This window comes from Bos indicus x Bos taurus, chromosome 3 (genome assembly GCF_003369695.1).
Source record: "Bos indicus x Bos taurus breed Angus x Brahman F1 hybrid chromosome 3, Bos_hybrid_MaternalHap_v2.0, whole genome shotgun sequence".
In the NCBI taxonomy this organism is placed as follows: domain Eukaryota; kingdom Metazoa; phylum Chordata; class Mammalia; order Artiodactyla; family Bovidae; genus Bos; species Bos indicus x Bos taurus.
In genome coordinates this window covers 94,914,535-94,934,095 of record NC_040078.1, presented here as the reverse complement: position 1 = coordinate 94,934,095, position 19,561 = coordinate 94,914,535, and the positions used below count along the sequence as shown (strand labels likewise).

The 19,561-nt window shown below is 40.4% G+C and overlaps 1 protein-coding gene across 6 annotated transcripts in view; it reads right to left on the bottom strand.

The window, feature by feature from the left end:
- Positions 1-19,561, bottom strand: part of EPS15 (epidermal growth factor receptor pathway substrate 15) — a 190,932-nt gene that overhangs the window by 142,040 nt on the left and 29,331 nt on the right. The gene's annotated exons all lie outside the window — the stretch shown is intronic.

Sequence of the window (19,561 nt, the reverse complement as noted above, 5' to 3'; positions counted from 1 at the left end):
AGATCCTGGAATGTGTTTTGTACTAGTATAAGGTCTTTGTTCCTGCCAAGTTAAACATAACACAGCCTATACTTTCTCATGCTGCCCTTTTCAGTTGAAATAACCAGTAACTTGAAATCCTTATCTTTCAAGGTTTGGCTTATATGCCACCTACTTCAGGAAGCCTTCTAGGAAATCCCACCCCACCCTTTAGTTGCTCTGACATTATCCCTACACTCTGCCTTGGAGTTAGTTCAGGGCTTTTTCTATACCCCAACCAGATTGCAAAATCCATGAGAACAGAGGGCTGTCTCACAACTATATCCCTCTCACAATTTAGCCTAGCACAGACTAGACCTCAATAAATGTTTTTGCCTAGAACTCGCCTTCCTTTCTTAGTCATGGTGGCTTCCCACAACAACGAACCATGACTCTATCAGGCCCACACACTCTCAGCATTATCGTAGTAGTCCCCATTTCACACACAAGGAGAATCAAATGAACAAGCCAAGAATGGGGTTAACCTCACATAAGGTTTTAGACCTTTGCCACCACGGGCGAACCATCCCAGAAATGCCCTCAGAAATTACTGACTCTTCTCACACCCCTTTTTCACAAAGACTAGGCAATGAAGAGCCAGCCATGCAAGTCTGGTGAGCAACCACTTATTCAAAAGAGTCTCCTTTGACCTCTTTCTGCTGTTATTCTTTTTAACTTGAGGGAGAAGGGGAGATAATGTTTTAAATTACTCCTTTCCCACCTGGTACATTTATCAGCTGTAACCACCACTGATGTTTCTACTTTGATTTTCTAATTTACATTATCACTTTTGAACTCAACAACTCTGAAAGGTAGTAATCATCATATCCACTCTACAGATGAGGTAACTGAAGATCACAGATATTAAGGGATTTTTCCCAAGGTTACACAGCCAGTAACCAAAGCATTATACCGTAGTGGAATAAACAGGGCTTGGACATCAGAAACATCCACATTCCAATCCTGTCTCAACTATTTACTACTTGTACAACCTTAGAGTTATTGTGAGGATGAATGAGATAACATATGGAAATACCTTAAGTTGTAGATACACAGATTTAGTTAAGAAATCTTAAAGTCATAGAATAAATTGCTATTGGGAATACAATTGTTGTTGTTCAGTAGCTAAGTCACGTCTAACTCTTTGAGACCCCACGGACTGCAGCACACCAGGCTCCTCTATCCTCCACTATCTTATGGAGTTTCCTCAAATTCATGTCCATTGAGTTGGTGATGCTTTCTAACCATCTCATCCTCTGCTTCCCCCTTCTCCTTTTGCCTTCAATCTTTCCCAGCATCAGGGTCTTTTCCAATGAGTTGGCTCAGTGAAGCTGAAACTCTAGTACATGTGACCAAAGTATTGGGGTTTCAGCTTCAGCATCAGTCCTTCCAATGAATATTCAGGGTTGACTTCCTGTAGGATTGACTGGTTTGATCTCCTTGCCATCCAGGGGACTCTCAAGAGTCTTCTCCAGCGCCACAATTCAAAGACACCAATTCTTCAGTGCTCAGCCTTCTTTATGGTCTAGCTCTCAGATCTGTACATGACTACTGGAAAAACCATGGCTTTGACTATATGGACTTTTGTCAGCAAAATGATGTCTCTGCTTTTTAATACACTGTCTAGGTTTGTAATAGCTTTTCTTCTAAGAAGTAAGGGTCTTTTAATTTCATAGAGTACAAACGCACTTGCTATTTGAGGAGACTCCACCAAACCATATGAGATATAAGATATTACTCTTGGAGGACAGGGACTCTTGGGAGTCCCTGGTGTACAGTTTTCTAGAACTCAACATGGGGTAGTAAGGAGAGTATTTAAGTCAATATGTGACCTCAGACTAATCATTCAACCTGTTTGAGACTCCATTTCCCACATATTAAAAAAAAAAATGAGCAAGTCGATTTGGAAAATGTTGAGAAAATATAAGGAATTATTTATTGTTATAATTATTGTATGATTTATATTAAGTCAAAAACAGCACATTGTCTTTGCACAATATTGCTTTTCACAGTTTATGAATGTTTTTATATATAGCATCTAACAACTGGAGTTGAATTGGTATGTGGTAAATGTTTGTTGAACTGAATGAGTGCATAGTCTCATGTGTAGTTAATATTTGAATCCTCATTCTATCTCCATTTCAAAAATTAGAAAACCAGGGAACAAATATTTTATAAATAACTTGTTTAAGTAAGGACTACTTAGAGCAGATTCGGATCTTGGTTAAAATAGTAATAGTGATGATCAGACCCCTAAGCAAGGGAAGACTGCTTGTATGAGAATTGCCCCCATGCTCCCTTCCAGACCACCAATAATTTGCATTGACTTCCTTTTTTGCTCATTGGTTCTGGTTTAAATTAAAAACTTGACAAAGTAGGGGGTGGGAGTGATGGTCCAAATTCCCAGAAAGGCCTAGAACTTCCGGGACTGGATTTTTTTTTAGATGACACACCAGTGACAGTTTGCAAATTTGTGTCCCAGATCTCATCAAAGCACTGGGTCATATCACAAATCTATTTTAGGAGAGTAAAATGTAGCTAATGGAAGATATGTTATGATCTAATTTGTTGTAAAGAAAATGAACTTCATGGAGCAGACAAAAAGGACTTACCTGTTTTTTTTTTAAGGCAACTTAATGTCTCTGGGTCTGTAACCTTCATATCCTTATGTGTACATTGGAAACAATAATACCTACCGTGTAGAGATGTTGTAAGGACTAGAAATTATGCATGCTGCTGCTGCTGCTAAGTTGCTTCAGTCGTGTCCGACTCTGGGCGACCCCATAGACGGCAGCCCACCAGGCTCCCCCGTCCCTGGGATTCTCCATAAATGCCTTATTAAAGAACCTGGACTGAAGTGGCAGCTCTAAGAATACCATTCTTCAAGATCACCTTTTAACTTTCTGTCAAACAACCCTCCAATTACTAAGTCAGTTGTGCAGATACCTTAAATATTGTAGGAGAAGGCAATGGCACCCCACTCCAGTACTCTTGCCTAGAAAATCCCATGGACGGAGGAGCCTGGAAGGCTTCAGTCCATGGGGTCGCTGAGGGTTGGACAGGACTGAGCAACTTGACTTTCACTTTTCACTTTCATGCATTGGAGAAGGAAATGGCAACCCACTCCAGTGTTCTTGCCTGGAGAATCCTAGGAATGGGGGAGCCTGATGGGCTGCCGTCTATGGGGTCGCACAGAGTCGGACACAACTGAAGTGACTTAGCAGTTAGCAGTATCTATTGTATGTTAGTCGCTCAGTTGTGTCTGACTCTTTGCAACCCCATGGATTGGGGCCCACCAGGCCCCAATTGTCCTGCAGTCATTGATCTCTCCTAAGAAGACTTCATAAAATGGAGCTTTTGACATGAAAAGCTGAAGATGAGGCTCTGAGTTTAGGAAGATCATCCTAAACTCAGATGATCTTGAAGAGGAGAATTTAGATCATAAACATCTTTGTCATTAGCTTACCTTTCCATCTTTCTATCCAAATTCCCACTCCTCTTCCCCAAACCACCTGGAAGAGAAATTATAGCTACTTTTATTTCTTTGTTTTCCAACTTTGGGAGGTGACTGTCATATCAGCTCTTCATGAACACTGCACATCTGTTATGTCAGCTTTTAGAAATGCAGGATGATTGATCGAAATTATGGGAGAAGAAAAAAAAAACCTGTGAAGGGCTCTCTGAATATACAATAAACCAGATTATTGGCATGAGACTTTGAGAAAGCCCTTCTATATAAATGGTGCTAAGCTACCAAAAAAGAAAAAAATTAAACTACAATTGTAATGGTAATCTGAAGCTCATGCTTCCAAGCTGCTGGTTTCATAAATATAGTCCATTATTGTTCATGTTTGCCCAGGGCAGAAAAAATATGTGAGGCTGCACAATAATAACAATTGTGTTGTACAAATAACTGTCTCTGTGCCAGGGACTGAAAAGAACAAGCAGTAAGAGATTTTTAAATGCCACACACACCCAGGGTGTGATGCGACAGTTCAAAATTGCCATTGCTAATTTTTCAGGGGAACGTTGAATTTAGAACTGGGAAGACCCAACTTGGTTCAACTTCTTAATTTTGTGACCTTGGACAAGTCAAAGAACCATACCAAGCCACAGTTTCCTCTCCTTTAAACTGAAGGTAACAATAGCACCTATCTGATAGTGCTATGATAATGATTAGACAAGGTTTCATGTGAAAGCATTTAGCATGATACCTGGCATACAACAGACACTAGATAAATATTAGCTCCTTTTGCTTCCTCCTGGAGAATAGGGTTTAAGGAGTCAGAAACAAAATAGAAATCATTTTTGAAGATCTTCAATGGGGGTCATTAAAGGGAATGGAACATTGTAAAAAAAGTCTGCCTTAAAATTTTTTTCAGATTACTACATTTGTGACCCCGAAGTTCCACTGTCTTCTAGCAAGCAAGCAAGTACAGTTTTACACTTGCCCTATTTCCTTTTTTTCCTTTCTTTCTTTTTTTGTTCCTTTCCTTATCAAGGGTCCTGCAAGCTATAAGAAACGAAACGAACACCATAGGAAAGAAAATATTTGCACTCAAGGCTGCAGGTCCTTTCATCTGCAGATTTCAAAGCATTGTCTCCATCACTAATTATAAGTCCTGCTTAACATGTGGGAATGCTGAGACACCATCAAATTAAGAAGCTTGCCCTAAATCACAAGGCAAGTCTGCAGATGGACTACAGACAGAACAAAGCTGTCCTGTTTGCCAGCCTTGGGCTCTAAAGTAGGGCACATGAGAGTCAACAGAGGCTTCAATTAATGAGGAGAAAAGTTTGGGGAATTCTGATTCTGTAACTTTGAATTATTGCAGTGACATAAGCATGGGCTTTTAGTAAAATTTGACTTCAAATCTCAGCTCAGCCCCTTACTAAATATGTACCCTCAGTGAAATCATAAATTGTCTTAGTTTCCTTCTCTGTAAAATAGGGATATTAACTCCTACTTCCAAGGATTTGTGGAAACTTTTATGACAACTTTTGTGACAGACCTAGCACAGAATCCTGCACTTCAAAGGTTCATGTATTAATACATGAAGAAAGCTAAGATATCCCAAATGCACACATGAGGACAGACAGACAACTCTTTCAGTCAAAGATGTTCTAAGCCACAATCACAGTTGTGTCTCAGTGTAAAACGATGACTGTGTATTGAACATCTCATAACACAAATAGAAGATGCCTTGTTCAGGCCTTCATCGCTTTTCATCCTTGATTCTGTGCTTTCTTTCATAACCCAAGTCCAAACTATCAGCAAGTTTTGCTGGCTCAACCCTCAGTATATATCTGAAATTCCAATTCTATTTTCAAAATTCCATATCTGACCATTTCTCCCTGTCTTCACTGGGTGTGTCTTCACTTCACCTTTTCCTGGACCACTGCTAAATCTCCTTAATCGCTCCAATTTCATGTTTGCACCTACATCTGTTATCCTTACAGGCAGAGTGATCTTTTTAAAATGTACATTAGATCTTATCATTTCCCTGTTTAAAAATCTCCAGGGACTTCTCATCAAACTCCTGACCATTGGCCGAGAACAAGGCCAGGTTGTTCCAGGTGAAAAGTATGTGGCAACAAACACAGAAGAACAACTATGTTCTGGGTATGTGGAGATGTTTGGTAGGCTGGAGCATGATGGGAATGGAAGAGGGGGGAACTCGCAGATGAAAATGGAGAAAAGGATGTTAGGAAATACTTGGAGGGAATCATGGCTAGACCAGAATTGGAGTAATGTGTCTGTCTGGAGATTCCCAGAGATGCAAAATCACCAGTGGAAGCAAATGGGACAGTCATTGTTGGGTTTTTTTTTTTTTTTAAGTCTGTATTGAATTTGTTACAATATTGGTTCTTTTTATTATGATTTGGTTTTTTGACTTCCAGGCATGTGGAATCTTAACTCCCCGACTAGAGGTCAAACCTGTACCTCCTGCATTGGGAGGCAAAGTTAATCGCTGTACTGCCAAAGAAGTCTTGACAACTACTGTTTTGTGTTGATCAATATTTTCAAATCTGGTGGCCTTGATTTTTTAAAAACACAATCAGAAACTTATTATATCCTTCCAGAAGGAAGTCAGGTTTATAGGCCAGGAACCCTGACATCAGGCCAGTGGTTAAGAGGATGGACTTTGGAATCAGACAAATTTGAGACTGAATCAAGGTCCTCTGCTAAAATTATAACATCATGGACAAGTTATTTAAAGTCTTCAAGTCTCAGTTTTATGCAAATTATATTAAGGAAATTAAATAGTTGATGCTTATAAAGTATTTTTCAGTGTCTAGTACATGGACTCTTGTCTGGAAAATCCCATGGACAGAGGTGCCTGATAGGCTGCAGTCCATGGGGTTGCTGAGTCAGACACGACTGAGCGACTTCATTTTTACTTTTCACTTTCATGCACTAGAGAAGGAAATGGCAATCCACTCCAGTGTTCTTGCCTGAAGAATCCCAAGGGACGGGGGAGGCTGGTGGGCTGTGGTCTATGGAGTCTCACAGAGTCGGACACGACTGAAGTGACTTAGCAGCAGCAGCAGCAGCAGTACATGGGAATGGGAATAAGTGCCTAACAAATGGGAATGATCACATTATGGTTATGATAATGATGATTAAGGATTTGGTTATCTTTATAAGAGTCCCATGTTCATCCCTGACAGAGATCTAAAGCAAGTCTGTCAAATTTTAAAAATCTGAGGAAACTGTCTCAAACCACAGCAATAGTTGGTATTAAAAGATACCAAAAAGGGCACATACTTACACTGGAGACACTATCCACTCTGTCCCCCAGTCCAGAAAATCAAAGTATGTAAATAGAAGGGTAGCATCACGTTTGCATTTAACTGTATATAAACGTAATTATACACTCTCAGTGCTCAATGGGGGTTTTGTTATTTTCAATATTGTCTCTATATTGCAAGCCAAAGATTTCAGCTGATATTCAACCAAAGAAGAAGTATAAGACTTATAATTGAAAACTACAAAACCTCATTGAAAGAAATTAAAGAAAACCTAAATAAATGGAAACACTACTCACATTCACAGATTAGGAAACCTAAGATGGCAATACTCCCCAAACTGATCTATAGATTCAAGGTAATTCCTACCAGAATCCCACCTAACATTTTTGAAGAAACTAACAATTCTATGGAATTTCAAGGAAAATTTCAATTTCCATCTTGAAAATGAAGAAAAGAGTTGGAAGGCTCACTTTCTGATTTCAAACTTACAACAAAAGTACAATAATCAAGTTAATGTGGTACTGGCATAAGGAGAGACATATATTGGACTAGAATTGGGACTTCAAAAATAAGCTCATGTATTTATGATCCATTGAATTTTCCACAAGAGTGCCAAGACAATTCAAATAGGGGGAAGAATAATCTTTTCAACAAATGGTACTGGGACAACTGGATGCTAAGTCACTTCAGTCGTGTCCGACTCTGTGCAGCCCCATAGATGGCAGCCCACCAGGCTCCGCCGTCCCTGGGATTCTCCAGACAAGAACACTGGAGTGGGTTGCCATTTCCTTCTCCAATGCATGCAAGTGAAAAGTGAAAGGGAAGTTGCTCAGCCATGTTCGACTCTTAGCGACCCCATGGACTGCAGCCTACCCGGCTCCTCCATCCATGGGATTTTCCAGGCAAGAGTACTGGAGTGGGGTGCCATTGCCTTCTCCGGGGGCAGCTGGATAGCCACATGCAAAAGAATGAAATACTGATACATGCTGCAACATGGATGAACCTTGAAGACATTACACTTAGTGAAAGAAGCCAGATACAAAAGAACACATAAGACTCCATTTATTTGAAATATCCAGAAAAGGCAAAGCCATGGAGACAGAAAGCATATTAGCAGTTGCCAGGAGCTTGGGGAAGGGGAAAAGGACAGTGACTGCTAATGGATACAGGATTTCTTCCTAGGGTGATGAAAATGTGCTGTAATTAGATAATGGTGATACTTTGGCCACCGAATGCGAAGAACCAACTCATTGGAAAAGACCCTGATGCTGGGAAAGATTGAAGGAGGGAGGAGAAGGGGACAACAGAGGATGAGATGGTTGGATGGCATCACCGATGTAATGGACATGAGTTTGAGTAGGCTCCGGGAGTTGGTGATGGACAGGGAAGCCGGATATGCTGCAGTTCATGGGGTCGCAAAGAGTTGGACATGACTGAGTGACTGAACTGATGGTTGTGCAACTCTATGAGTAGAGTAAAAAACCGTTTAACTGTACACACACACACACATACACACTAAGAAAAGTCACTCTGGCTCTCTGTAAAGGATAGAGCAGTTAGGGTTGGGGGTCATGAAAGCTTTAGAGATCCTGGTAAAAGTTTTTGGAGAGAGGCAGAGGCAGCAGTGATAGACTTAAGAAGATTGATTATAAGGACATAGAGAAGGCAGTTTACCACAGTGGTTAAAGCTGTGGGCTTTATTTATTTATTTATTGGACTGGCCTTACTACATGATTTGCAGGATCTTAGTGCCCTGACCAGGGATTGAACTTGTGTGGTTGGCAGTGAAAGTACAGAATCCTAACCACTGGTACAGCAGGGAGTTACCAAGTTATAGTCTTTAAAGGAAAGTGTACCTTAATTTCAACCTCATCTCTGCCACTTCTGAGTTGTATCATTTAAATTAGTCTATCTGAGCCCCAGTTCCCTCATTCATAAAATGGAGGGGATAAAAATAGATCTATCTTGTAGGAATTATCATGATAATTCCTTGATAATCTACCTTGTAGGATTATCATGAGGGTTTGTTCATTTATTTTAAAAAGAGTTATTGAGTCTACTATGTGCTAGGCACTGTTGTAGGTGCTGAGGACCCAACAGTAAACAAAACAGACCAAACTCTGCCTTCATGTAGCTTATATTTCAGTGGGGAAAGAGTGAAAATTATATAAACTATAAATAAAATTATACACAAATAAAAAATACATATTCATAAATTATAAATATTTTACAACTAAGACTATAATAAATATAAGGATCTAAAATAGCAAAGTAGAAGGATGTGTGCTCATCTTCTCCTGCATGAACACCAAAATCGCACTAGTTGCTGAACAACCATCAACAGTACAATATTGAATCACACCAAAAGAAGATACCCCCTATCTAAGAGCAAAGGAGTACCTCCAACAAGATGGTACGAGGGGTGCTGTTACATTTAAAGTCAAATCTCAGACCCATCAGAGATGTTCAGAGGGTACAAACAAAATATTGTGTGCCCCAGAACCCAGGGAAAGAAGCAGTGACTTCCACAAGAGACGGAGCCAGACCTGCCTTTGAGTATTTGAGTGTCTCCTACGGAAGTATGGGACAGCAGTGACCTGCCGCGGGGATAGGGGCTCTGGCTGAAGCAGTAGGCTTCAACAGTACCTGAACTGAGAACTCCCAGATGTTCAAGCTGGATTTAGAAAAGTCAGGGAACCAGAGATCAAACTGCCAACCTCCTCTAGATCATAGAAATAGCAAGAGAATTCCAGAAAAACATCTACTTCTACTTCATTGACTATGCTAAAGTCTTTGACTGTGTGGTTTACAACAAACTATGGAAAATACTTAAAGAGATGGTAATATCAGACCACCTTACCTGCTTCCTGAGAAACCTGTATGCAGGTCAAGAAGCAACAGTTGGAACCGGACATGGAACAGCAGACTGGTTCAAAATTGGGAAAGGAGTATGTCAAGACTGTATATTGTCACCCTGCTTATTTAACGCATATGCCAAGTACATTGTGTGAAATGCCAGGCTGGATGAAACACAAGCTGGAATCAAGATTGCCAGGGGAAATATCAATAACCTCAGATATGCAGATGACACCACCCTTATGGCAGAAAGTGAAGAGGAACTAAAAAGCCTCTTGATGAAAGAGAAGAGTGAAAAAACTGCCTTAAAACTCAACATTCAAAAAACTAAGATCATGGCATCCAGTCCCATCATTTCATGGCGAATAGAGGAGGAAACAATGGAAACAGTGACTGACTTTATTTTCTTGGGCTCCAAAATCACTGCAGATGATGACTGCAGCCATGAAATTAAAAGACACTTGCTCCTTGGAAGAAAAGCTATGACAAATCTAGACAGCACATTATAAAGCAGAGACATTACCTTGCCGACAAGGTCCAGCTAGTCATAGCTATGGTTTTAGTAGTCTTGTATGGATGTGAGGGTTGGACCATAAAGAAAGTTGAGCGCCAAAGAATTGATGCTTTTGAACTGTGGTGTTGGAAGCGACTTTTGAGAGTCCCTCGGACCACAAGGAGATCAAACCAGTCAATCCTGAAAGAAATCAACCTGAATATTCATTGGAAGGCCTGAGGCTGAAGCTGAAGCTCCAGTACTTTGGCCACCTGATGCAAAGAGCCAATTCATTAAAAAAGACCTTGAAGCTGGGAAAGATTGAAGGCAGGAGGAGATCAGGATGACAGAGGACAAGATGGTTGGATGGCATCACCAACTCAATGGACATGAGTTTGAGCAGGCTCTGGGAGATGGTGAAGGACAGGGAAGCCTGGTGTGCTGCAATCCATGGGGTCGCAAAGAGTTGGACACTACTGAGGTACTGAACAGCAACAACATATAATAAATATAATAAATACTCATATTTATAATAATACATATAATTATAAGTAACAGTGTCTAATTATATATATTCTAAGTATATTAGGGAAAATATATTTATAATTCATAAATCATATATTTTTCTCCTTATCTACTTATGATTATATACTTATATACATATATACAATCACATATATGTATACATTGTATCATATATATGTATACACATGATTATATACATTTATACCTATATAATCATATGTAGATAAGGAGAAAAATATATTAGGGAAGGAAGAACAACAGATGGGAGTCTATATGAGAAGGGGGAGAGGTTGAGAGTCTAAGGGTGGTCAGAAAAATCCTCACAAATAAGTAAACATTTGAGAAAAGACTTAAAGTTAAGAGAGTGACCAAGAGTATATCTAGAATTGGTAGCAATCAAGGTAAAAAAAAAAAAACAGCAGATACAAGGCAGGGGTATGCCTGATGGTTTGAGAAACATCAAGGAAGGCAATGTAGCTGGAGCAGAGCAACAGAGGAAGTCCGAGAGGTTACGGTGTCCCGTATCAAGTAGGATATGGTCATTTTAAAGACTTTGCCTTTTACTCTGAATGAGATGGAGAATTTTGAGCAGAGGAAGAATGTGATATAGCTTAGGTTTAAAAAAGATTATTTGGACTACTGTGGGAAACAGTTCATAGATAAACAAGAGAGAAATTGGTTAAAAAAAATGTGAGATTGTTGCAATAATCCAGGTGATGATTGGGGCAGGGTCGTAGCACTGGGGAAAGAGATGGTACGTAGTCAGATATGTATATATTTTGAAGGTAGAAAGTAAAAGTGAAAGTCGCATCTGACTCCTTGCGACCCCATGGACTATACAGTCCGTGGAATTCTCCAGGCCAGAATACTGGAGTGGATAGCCTTTCCCTTCTCCAGGGGATCTTCCCAACCCAAGTCTCCCAGGTGTCCCGCATTGCAGGCAGACTCTTTACCAGCTGAGCCACAAGGGAAGCCCGAGAATACTGGAGTGGGTAGCCTATTCCTTCTCCAGTGGATCTTCCCGACCGAGGAATCGAACCAGGGTCTCCTGCATTGTAGGGGGATTCTTTACCAGCTGAACTACATGGGAAGCCCATGAAGGTAGGCCTCACTGGATTTGCTAAAGAATTAACTGTGAGGTATGAGAAGAAGAAAAGAGTCAAAGATGATGTCAGGTTTTTGCCTGAGCATCTGGAGCAAAGGAATTGCCTTTTACTGAGATAGGGAAGATGGTGGAAGAAACCAATTTGGGGAAAACATAAGGAATTTGGTCTTGGAATTGGTTTAAGATACCTTCTAGACATACAAGTTGAAATGTCAAAGATGAAATTGGATTAAGAGTCTGGAGTTCAGGGGAGAAGTTTGAGTTAGAGATATAAATTTGGATGTCATTAGCATGCTGCTGTTGTTCAGTCACACAAGTCATGTCTGACTCTTTGCAACCCCATGGACTTCAGCATGCCAGGCCTCCCCGTCCTTTACCATCTCCTGGAGTCTGCCCAATTTCATGTTCATTGCATCAGTGATGCTGTCCAGCCATCTCATCCTCTGACACCCTCTTCTGCCCTCGATCTTTCCAAGCATCAGGGACTTTTCCAATGAGTTGTCTGTTCACATGAGATAACCAAAATACTGGAGCTTCAGCTTCAGCATCAGTCCTTCCAGTGAATATTCCTTAGCATACAGTGGCATTTAAAGACATGAGATTGAGTGAGACTATCTGTACAATAAATGTCTACAAATTCACAAAGTGCAACTACTGAACCCTGGGTCACTCCAGTGTTACAGAACAGGAAAGTGAAGAATTAGCAAAGGAGACTGAAAAGGAGCAGCAGTGTGCTTAGAGCAAAACCAGGCGAGTATGGTGTCTACACTGGAGCCAAATCAAGAAAAGTGTTTTATGAAGAAATGAGGAAGGAAAGAGTGAGCAGATGTGTCAAACCGGATTCTAGAGCTAGTTAGATGAGGCTCCAGATTAACCTCCAGATTTATCAACACAGAGGTCTTTGGTGCCCTTGGTAAGAAGAGTTCCAGTTAAGGAAAGGGATAAAGCCTGATTAAAGAGGGTTCAAGAGAGAATGAAAGGAGAGGGCTTGGTGTCAAGGAATACTAATAATCCTTTAGAGAAGTTTAGTTGAAATGGAGAGCAGAGAAATAGTGTGGTAGCTAGAAGGGGATATGAAGTTAAGAGAGACTTCTTAAAGTGAGACATAACACTTTTTTAAGCTGATGGGTTGATCCTTTGGAAAGTGAAGTATTGGTTATATAGGTAAGAGACAGGGTTGCAAGAACATAGGGGAAAGGATTGGCATTTCGAGTACTGAAGGGAGGACGGAGTATGTGGGCATAGATGCAGGTGGGTGAGCTATTTGGTTAGAGGGAAAAGAAAGAGGAAGGTGTCAAAGTTTGTGGAGAGAAAATGTATGAAATAATCTTTAGAGAAAGTGGATGAACTTTTATTTATTTAATTGAAGAAAAATTGCTTTGCAATATTATGTTGGTTTCTGCCATACATCAATATGAATCAGCCATAAGTATACATACATCGCCTCCCTCTTAAACCTCCCTCCCACCTCCTGCTCCATCATGGAGCACTGTTGTCACAGAGCACCTGTTTGAGCTCTGAGTCATACAGCAAATTCCCACTGCCTATCTTACATATGACAGGATGTATGTTTCCACGCTACTCGCTCCACTTGTCCCACCCTCTCCTTCCCGCCCTGTGTCTGCAAGTCTGTTCTCTATGTCTGCATCTCCACTGCTGCCCTGCAATCGGTTCAAATCTTTCTAGATTCCATATAGATGTGTTAATATACGATACTTGTTTTTCTCTTTCTGACTTACTTCACTCTGTATAATAGGCTCTAGGTTCATCCATCTCATTAGAACTGACTCAAATGTGTTCCTTTTAATGGCTGAGTAATATTCCGTTGTATATATATACCAGCTTCTTTATCCATCTATGTCAGTCAATGGACATCTAGGTTGCTTCCATGTCCTAGCTATTGTAAATACTGATGAATGCACACTAGGGTACTTTTATCTTTTTCAGTTATGGTTTCCTCAGGACATATGCCCAGTAGTGGGATTACTGGGTCATATGGTAGTGTTATTCTTAGTTTTTTAAGGTATCTCCATACTGTCCTCCATAGTGGCTGTATCAGTTTATGTTCCCACCAACAGTGCGAGGGTTCTCTTTTCTCCCCACACCCTCTCCAGCATTTATTTATTTATTTTTGATGATGTCCATTCTGACTGGTGTGAGGTGATATCTCATTATAGTTTTGATTTGCATTTCTCTGGTAATGAGCATCTTTTCATGTGTTTATTAGCCATCTGTATGTCTTCTTTGAAGAAATGTCTGTTTAGGTCTTCTGCCCACTTTTTGATTGGGTTATTTGTTTTTCTGGTATTGAGTTTCATGAGCTGCTTGTATATTTTGGAGATTAATCCTTTGTCAGTTGTTTCATTTGCTATTATTTTCTCCCATTCTGAGGATTGCAGTCTCACCTTGTTTATAGTTTGCTGTGTGAAAGTTTGTAAGTTTAATTAGGTCCCACTTGATTATTTTTGTTTCTATTTGCATTACTCTAGGAGGTGGGTCCGGAGAAGGCAATGGTACCCTACTCCCGTACTCTTGCCTGGAAAATCCCATGGATGGAGGAGCCTGGGGGGCTGAAGTCCATGGGGTCGTGAAGAGTCAGACACAACTGAGCGACTTCACTTTCACTTTTCACTTTGATGCATTGGAGAAGGAAATGGCAACCCACTCCAGTGTTCTTGTCTGGAGAATCCCAGGGATGGGGGAGCCTGGTGGGCTGCCGTCTATGGGGTCGCACAGAGTTGGACACGACTGAAGTGACTTAGCAGCAGCAGCAGCAGCAGGAGGTGAGTCATAGAGGATCTTGCTGTGATTTATATCATGTGGATTGACTTTTAAAATAAAATGATTCCCAGGTAGCACTAGCGGCCCACTTGAGGTTAGTGTAAATGAATTTTAAAAGTCTAATTGATGTAGTTGTAAGTTTTTCTTCATCCACTTTCCCAAAGGTGGAGAGTAAGTGAAGAGTTAGATTGTCCAGGATAGGAATTTTGTAAGGCAAAATAACAAAGTAAGAGGAGACGGGAGGTACTCAGACATATCAAGGGAGTGATAATAACATTGGGCCTTGCAATTGAACTGGATAAAAAGAGAACTGAGAGGACATGAAATAGGTAAGAAATGGTGAATAGGTGTTAGAATCATTGGATTGTAGGGCCAAGGTGGGGATCCAAAAATCTGTTGGAATGAGTGAGTTGGAAAGACTGGAGAGGTACAAGGATAAGAAAGATTATTGGTAGATTATTAATAAATAGAAACAATCCCCGAAATAATAGTACAGTAAGACATCAAAGTGCTCACTATGAAGTGGGGAAGACAAGGCAGAATGAAATGAATGCTAACGACAGTTGCATTCAATAGCTGTAGCCAAAAAGAATTTCAAGTAAGTGTGAGGGTCAGATAAAGGAATGCATGCAAAGAAAAGTGTCATTTGAGATGAGCCTCAAAATTGAGCAAGTGCAGAGCGTAGCCTAATACATCATAGCAGTTGTACCACTGCAGCAAGTGTTCAGGAAACTGGTTGGAGCATGACATGAGAGCTATGGCAAAATATAAGACTGGGGCCAGTTTAGGAGATCTTTGAAATGGCAAGCTAATGCCTGAATGTTTTCTGTAGGTAAATGTGAGCTTAGGGGCCCTTCTATGTAGTTGAGTCCACTTATAGCATGGTATGAAGTCATATTGGTTTCTGTATATTGATCAGTCTAAAGTCTTTCTTCACCATTATATACACAGGTCATATTTAGAGTTTTTACATTTCACCAGGATTTTCTGTTTGTCCTTTTAAGATCACTTCCCCTCAACTGCATTGATACTGCTGTTTCTACCCAAACAATGTACTGCCACATGCCCATTCACTTTCTTTTGAAGAGCCTTCAAATCCACCCCTCAGTGTTAGTAGGAAGGCCTAACGTGATTGCTTATAGGTCTGAAATGGGCTTAATATGATCAGAATTATGCTGTCCAGAGCATTAGGACTGGTTGCAGCTGATAAAGGGCCTTCCCTGGTGGCTCAGACAGTAAAGAATCTGCCTACTATGCGGGATACCTGGGTTAGATCCCTGAGTCTGGAAGATCCCCTGGAGAAGGAAATAGCTACCCACTCCAGTACTCTTACCTAGGAATTCCATGGACAGAGGAGCCTGGTAAGCAACAGTCCACGGGGTCACAAAGAGGTGGACATGACTAAGCAACTAACACTTTTCAGTAGAGTGGAAGGTTAAGTAATCATATTTTCCCAAGTTTAGGAAGATGAAAGGGGCACAACCTCGAAACTGAAGTGTCAGAATATTTTTAGGAGCTCAGTGTCAGTACCAACGATGGGGGTCAGTCTCTTTGCAAGCTATATTTATGATATGATTTGAAGAAAACCACAATTTCTGTCTTCACAGACTAACCAGTTAAGTGTTGAAACTATTACCTTCTCTATCTGTCATTGTAACTTTGGCCAAGTCCCTCCTCTCTTCTGGACCCAAGGCACTGTCTTTAAAAAGGAGGTTGCAGTCAGCCTTCTCTAGGGTCCCTTCCATCTCTGACATGCTCCGATTTTTCTGTTATCATTTATTCACTATTAAACTTATGTGGCAGGCATTTTTCCAAGCATGGGATCCTCTCACCCCTTTGCTCTGCCTGCCAAGCTACTGTTATGAATTGTGTAGTGTTTTTCTTCATGTAACACATTTGAGAGAAAATCATGTAAAAGGCTTTGTTTTGTTCCAGCAGCTGAAAACAATAAAAACCACCAGAATGACACGCAGCATCATTTTGTACTGCCCTCCAGTGGTGGCCCAAATGCCTTTTCCTGGTTGAAGTTTAAGCAATAAAATGAATTTTCAGAGGAGCTCACATTATCTAAAGGTAGGGGAGTCTTAGAGGGCCTAAGGAAAGGATCTAATCAGATCTCTCCTCTTAAAAAGGAGAAGCTGAGGCCCATCATTGTTCTCATCATCATGCAAACCTATTCTAGTTTCTCCTGTCTTAGAAGAGATATTTTAAAACCCTGACTCTCTAGGTCTATTTCTCTACTCCCCTTTACAGCCAAATTTCTCAAAAGAGTTATCTATATACTTTTTCTACTTAATCATCTCCAACTTATTTTTAAACTTTTCACTCGAAAGTAATTCCAAACGTTCAGAAGAGCTGAAAAGAATTCGCATATACTTTTCATCCAGGGACACCAAGAGTTAGTCTTTTGCCAGTCTCTTTATCTGTCTGTGTGTTTATGTGTACACATGCACACGTAACTATATAGAATACGTTCTATATATAGAGGGGGGAGTTCTGAACCATTTTAATTGTAGCCTTCATACCTAACATTCTAAATACTTTAGTGTGTATTTTCGAAGAACAAGGTCATTATCTCACATACCTACATACCTTTCTCCCTACTCCCAACCCCAGTATGATGGTTAAATTCAGGAAATTTAACACTGATATAATCCTTATTTATAGTTCACATTCAAAGTTAACTTACTGGCCCAGTAATATCCTATCTAGCAGTCATCCCTCCAATACAGGTTCTGATCCAGTCTTGATCCCTAATCATGTACTGTGTTTAACTCTCATGAGTCTTTAGTTTCTTTTAACCTAAAATAGATTGCTATTCATGATACTGACTTTTTTTTAAGTATAGGCCACTCTTTTGTAGAATTTCCCTCTCTCTGGGTTTGTGTCCTATTTCCTTATGATGAGATTTATATTTTTCTTCTTTTTGGAGTGGGCAGGAATGCTGCTTGTAGGATGCTGTGTGCTTAGTGTGTCACATGAGGAGAAATATGGTGCTACCTCATCCCATTATTGATGATATTCATTTTGATCAGTGGTATCTGCTAGGTCTTCACTGTAAAGTTAGCAATTTTTTTCCTACATAAATAATGAGTAATCTGTGGAGAGGTACTCTGAGACTAAGATCATGGCATCTGGTCCCATCACTTCATAGTAAATAAATGGGAAAAAAGTGGAAACTGTGGCAGCTTTTATTTTCTTGGGCTTTAAAATCACTGCAGATGGTGACTGCAGTCACAAAATTAAAAGATGCTTGCTCCTAGGGGGAAAAGCTATGACAAGCCTAAATAGCGTATTAAAAAAGCAGAGACATCATTTTGCCGACAAAGATCCCTGTAGTCAAAGCTATGGTTTTTCCGGTACTCAAGTTGGATGTGAGAGCGGGACCATAAAGAAGGCTGTCGACGAATTGATGCTTTCAAATTGTGGTGCTGGAGAAAACCCTTGAGAGTCCCTTGGACTGCAGGGAGATCAAACCAGTCAATCCTAAAGGAAATCAACCCTGAATATTCATTGGAAGGATTGATGCTGAAGCTAAAGCTCCAGTACTTTGGCCACCTGATGTGAAGACCCAACTCATTGGAAAAGACCCTAATGCTGGGAAAGATAGAAGGCAGGAGGAGAAGTGGGTGATAGAGGATGAGATGGTTGGATGGCATCACTAACTCAATGGACGTGAGTTTAAGCAAACTCCGGGAGATAGTGAAGGACAGGGAAGGCTGGCATGGGGTTGAAAATAGTCGAACACAACTAAGTGACTGAACAACATCTCTGAGACTGTGTAAATATCTTGTTCCTCTTCAAAACTTGTGCCAGAGGTTTCAACACTCACTGATAATTCTTGCCTGAATCAATTACTGTGATAGTTGCAAAATGGTGATTCTAGGGAATTCCCTGGTGGTCCAGTGGTAAGAACTACATGCTTTCATTGTCCTGGGCCAGGGAACTAAGATCCACAAACTACTCAGCAAAAAAAAAAAAAAAAAAAAAGATTCTATAACTCCATTAGTTCATCTTCATTTTTTCAGTTAGCATTCTACTGTAAGCAAGATCTTTCCCTTATCTCTTATTTATTTATATATTATGATTAGTTAAAAAAAAACTTCATCAATTCTTATTTTATTTAATAAGTTATTGTTATTTTATTTAATCCATTATTGTCATTGTTCATTTTATTGTTCAACTTGTCCTAGATTTGGCTGTTGAGACCCCCTTTAAGCTAGCTTCTGTGTCTTTTTGACACATGCTCATTTTTTTGCTTTTTAGCTTTTCCTGCAATGGCACCCCACTCCAGTACTCTTGACTGGAAAATCCCATGGATGGAGGAGCCTGGTAGGCTTCAGTCCATGGGGTCGCTGAGGGTCAGACACGACTGAGTGACTTCACTTTCACTTTTCACTTTCATGCATTGGAGAAGGAAATGGCAACCCACTCCAGTGTTCTTGCCTGGAGAATCCCAGGGGCTGGGGAGCCTGGTGGGCTGCTGTCTATGGGGTCGCACAGAGTCAGACACGACTGAAGCAACTTAGCAGCAGCAGCAGCTTTCTGGTATAATACAGTACAGTGTTCCACATTCATCTTGTATTTTCCCTGTCTAGCCTTGGAAATCATCCCTCTCTCTGAAAGAGCACTGCTTTTAGTGGGGAATGGTATTTAGAAGCCAAGACCTGGGCACCAGATGTATCCATTGCTACTGGGGAGTAATTTCTTCTAGGCCCTCTAAGTTAACAGAGCCAAGGAGGAAAGGCAACCTAAAATAGTTCAACTATTTTGAATCATGAATTCAGTACTGGGTACCTCTAACTCCAGTTCAACACCACAGGGTTCTTTCTCCCATTCCTAATTGCACCTCCCTTTTCCCACAGTTAAGAACTCTGGCTCTCAACAGCACTGATGTCTTTTTTTTCATTTGTTCAGTGTTATGATACACACCAATAGTTTCAGAATTGCTATATTTGTTCCACTAAAGAAAAAACCCCAACAATCTATTAAATATGGCTCAATATTTGTCTGCAGTTTTGTTTTTGTAC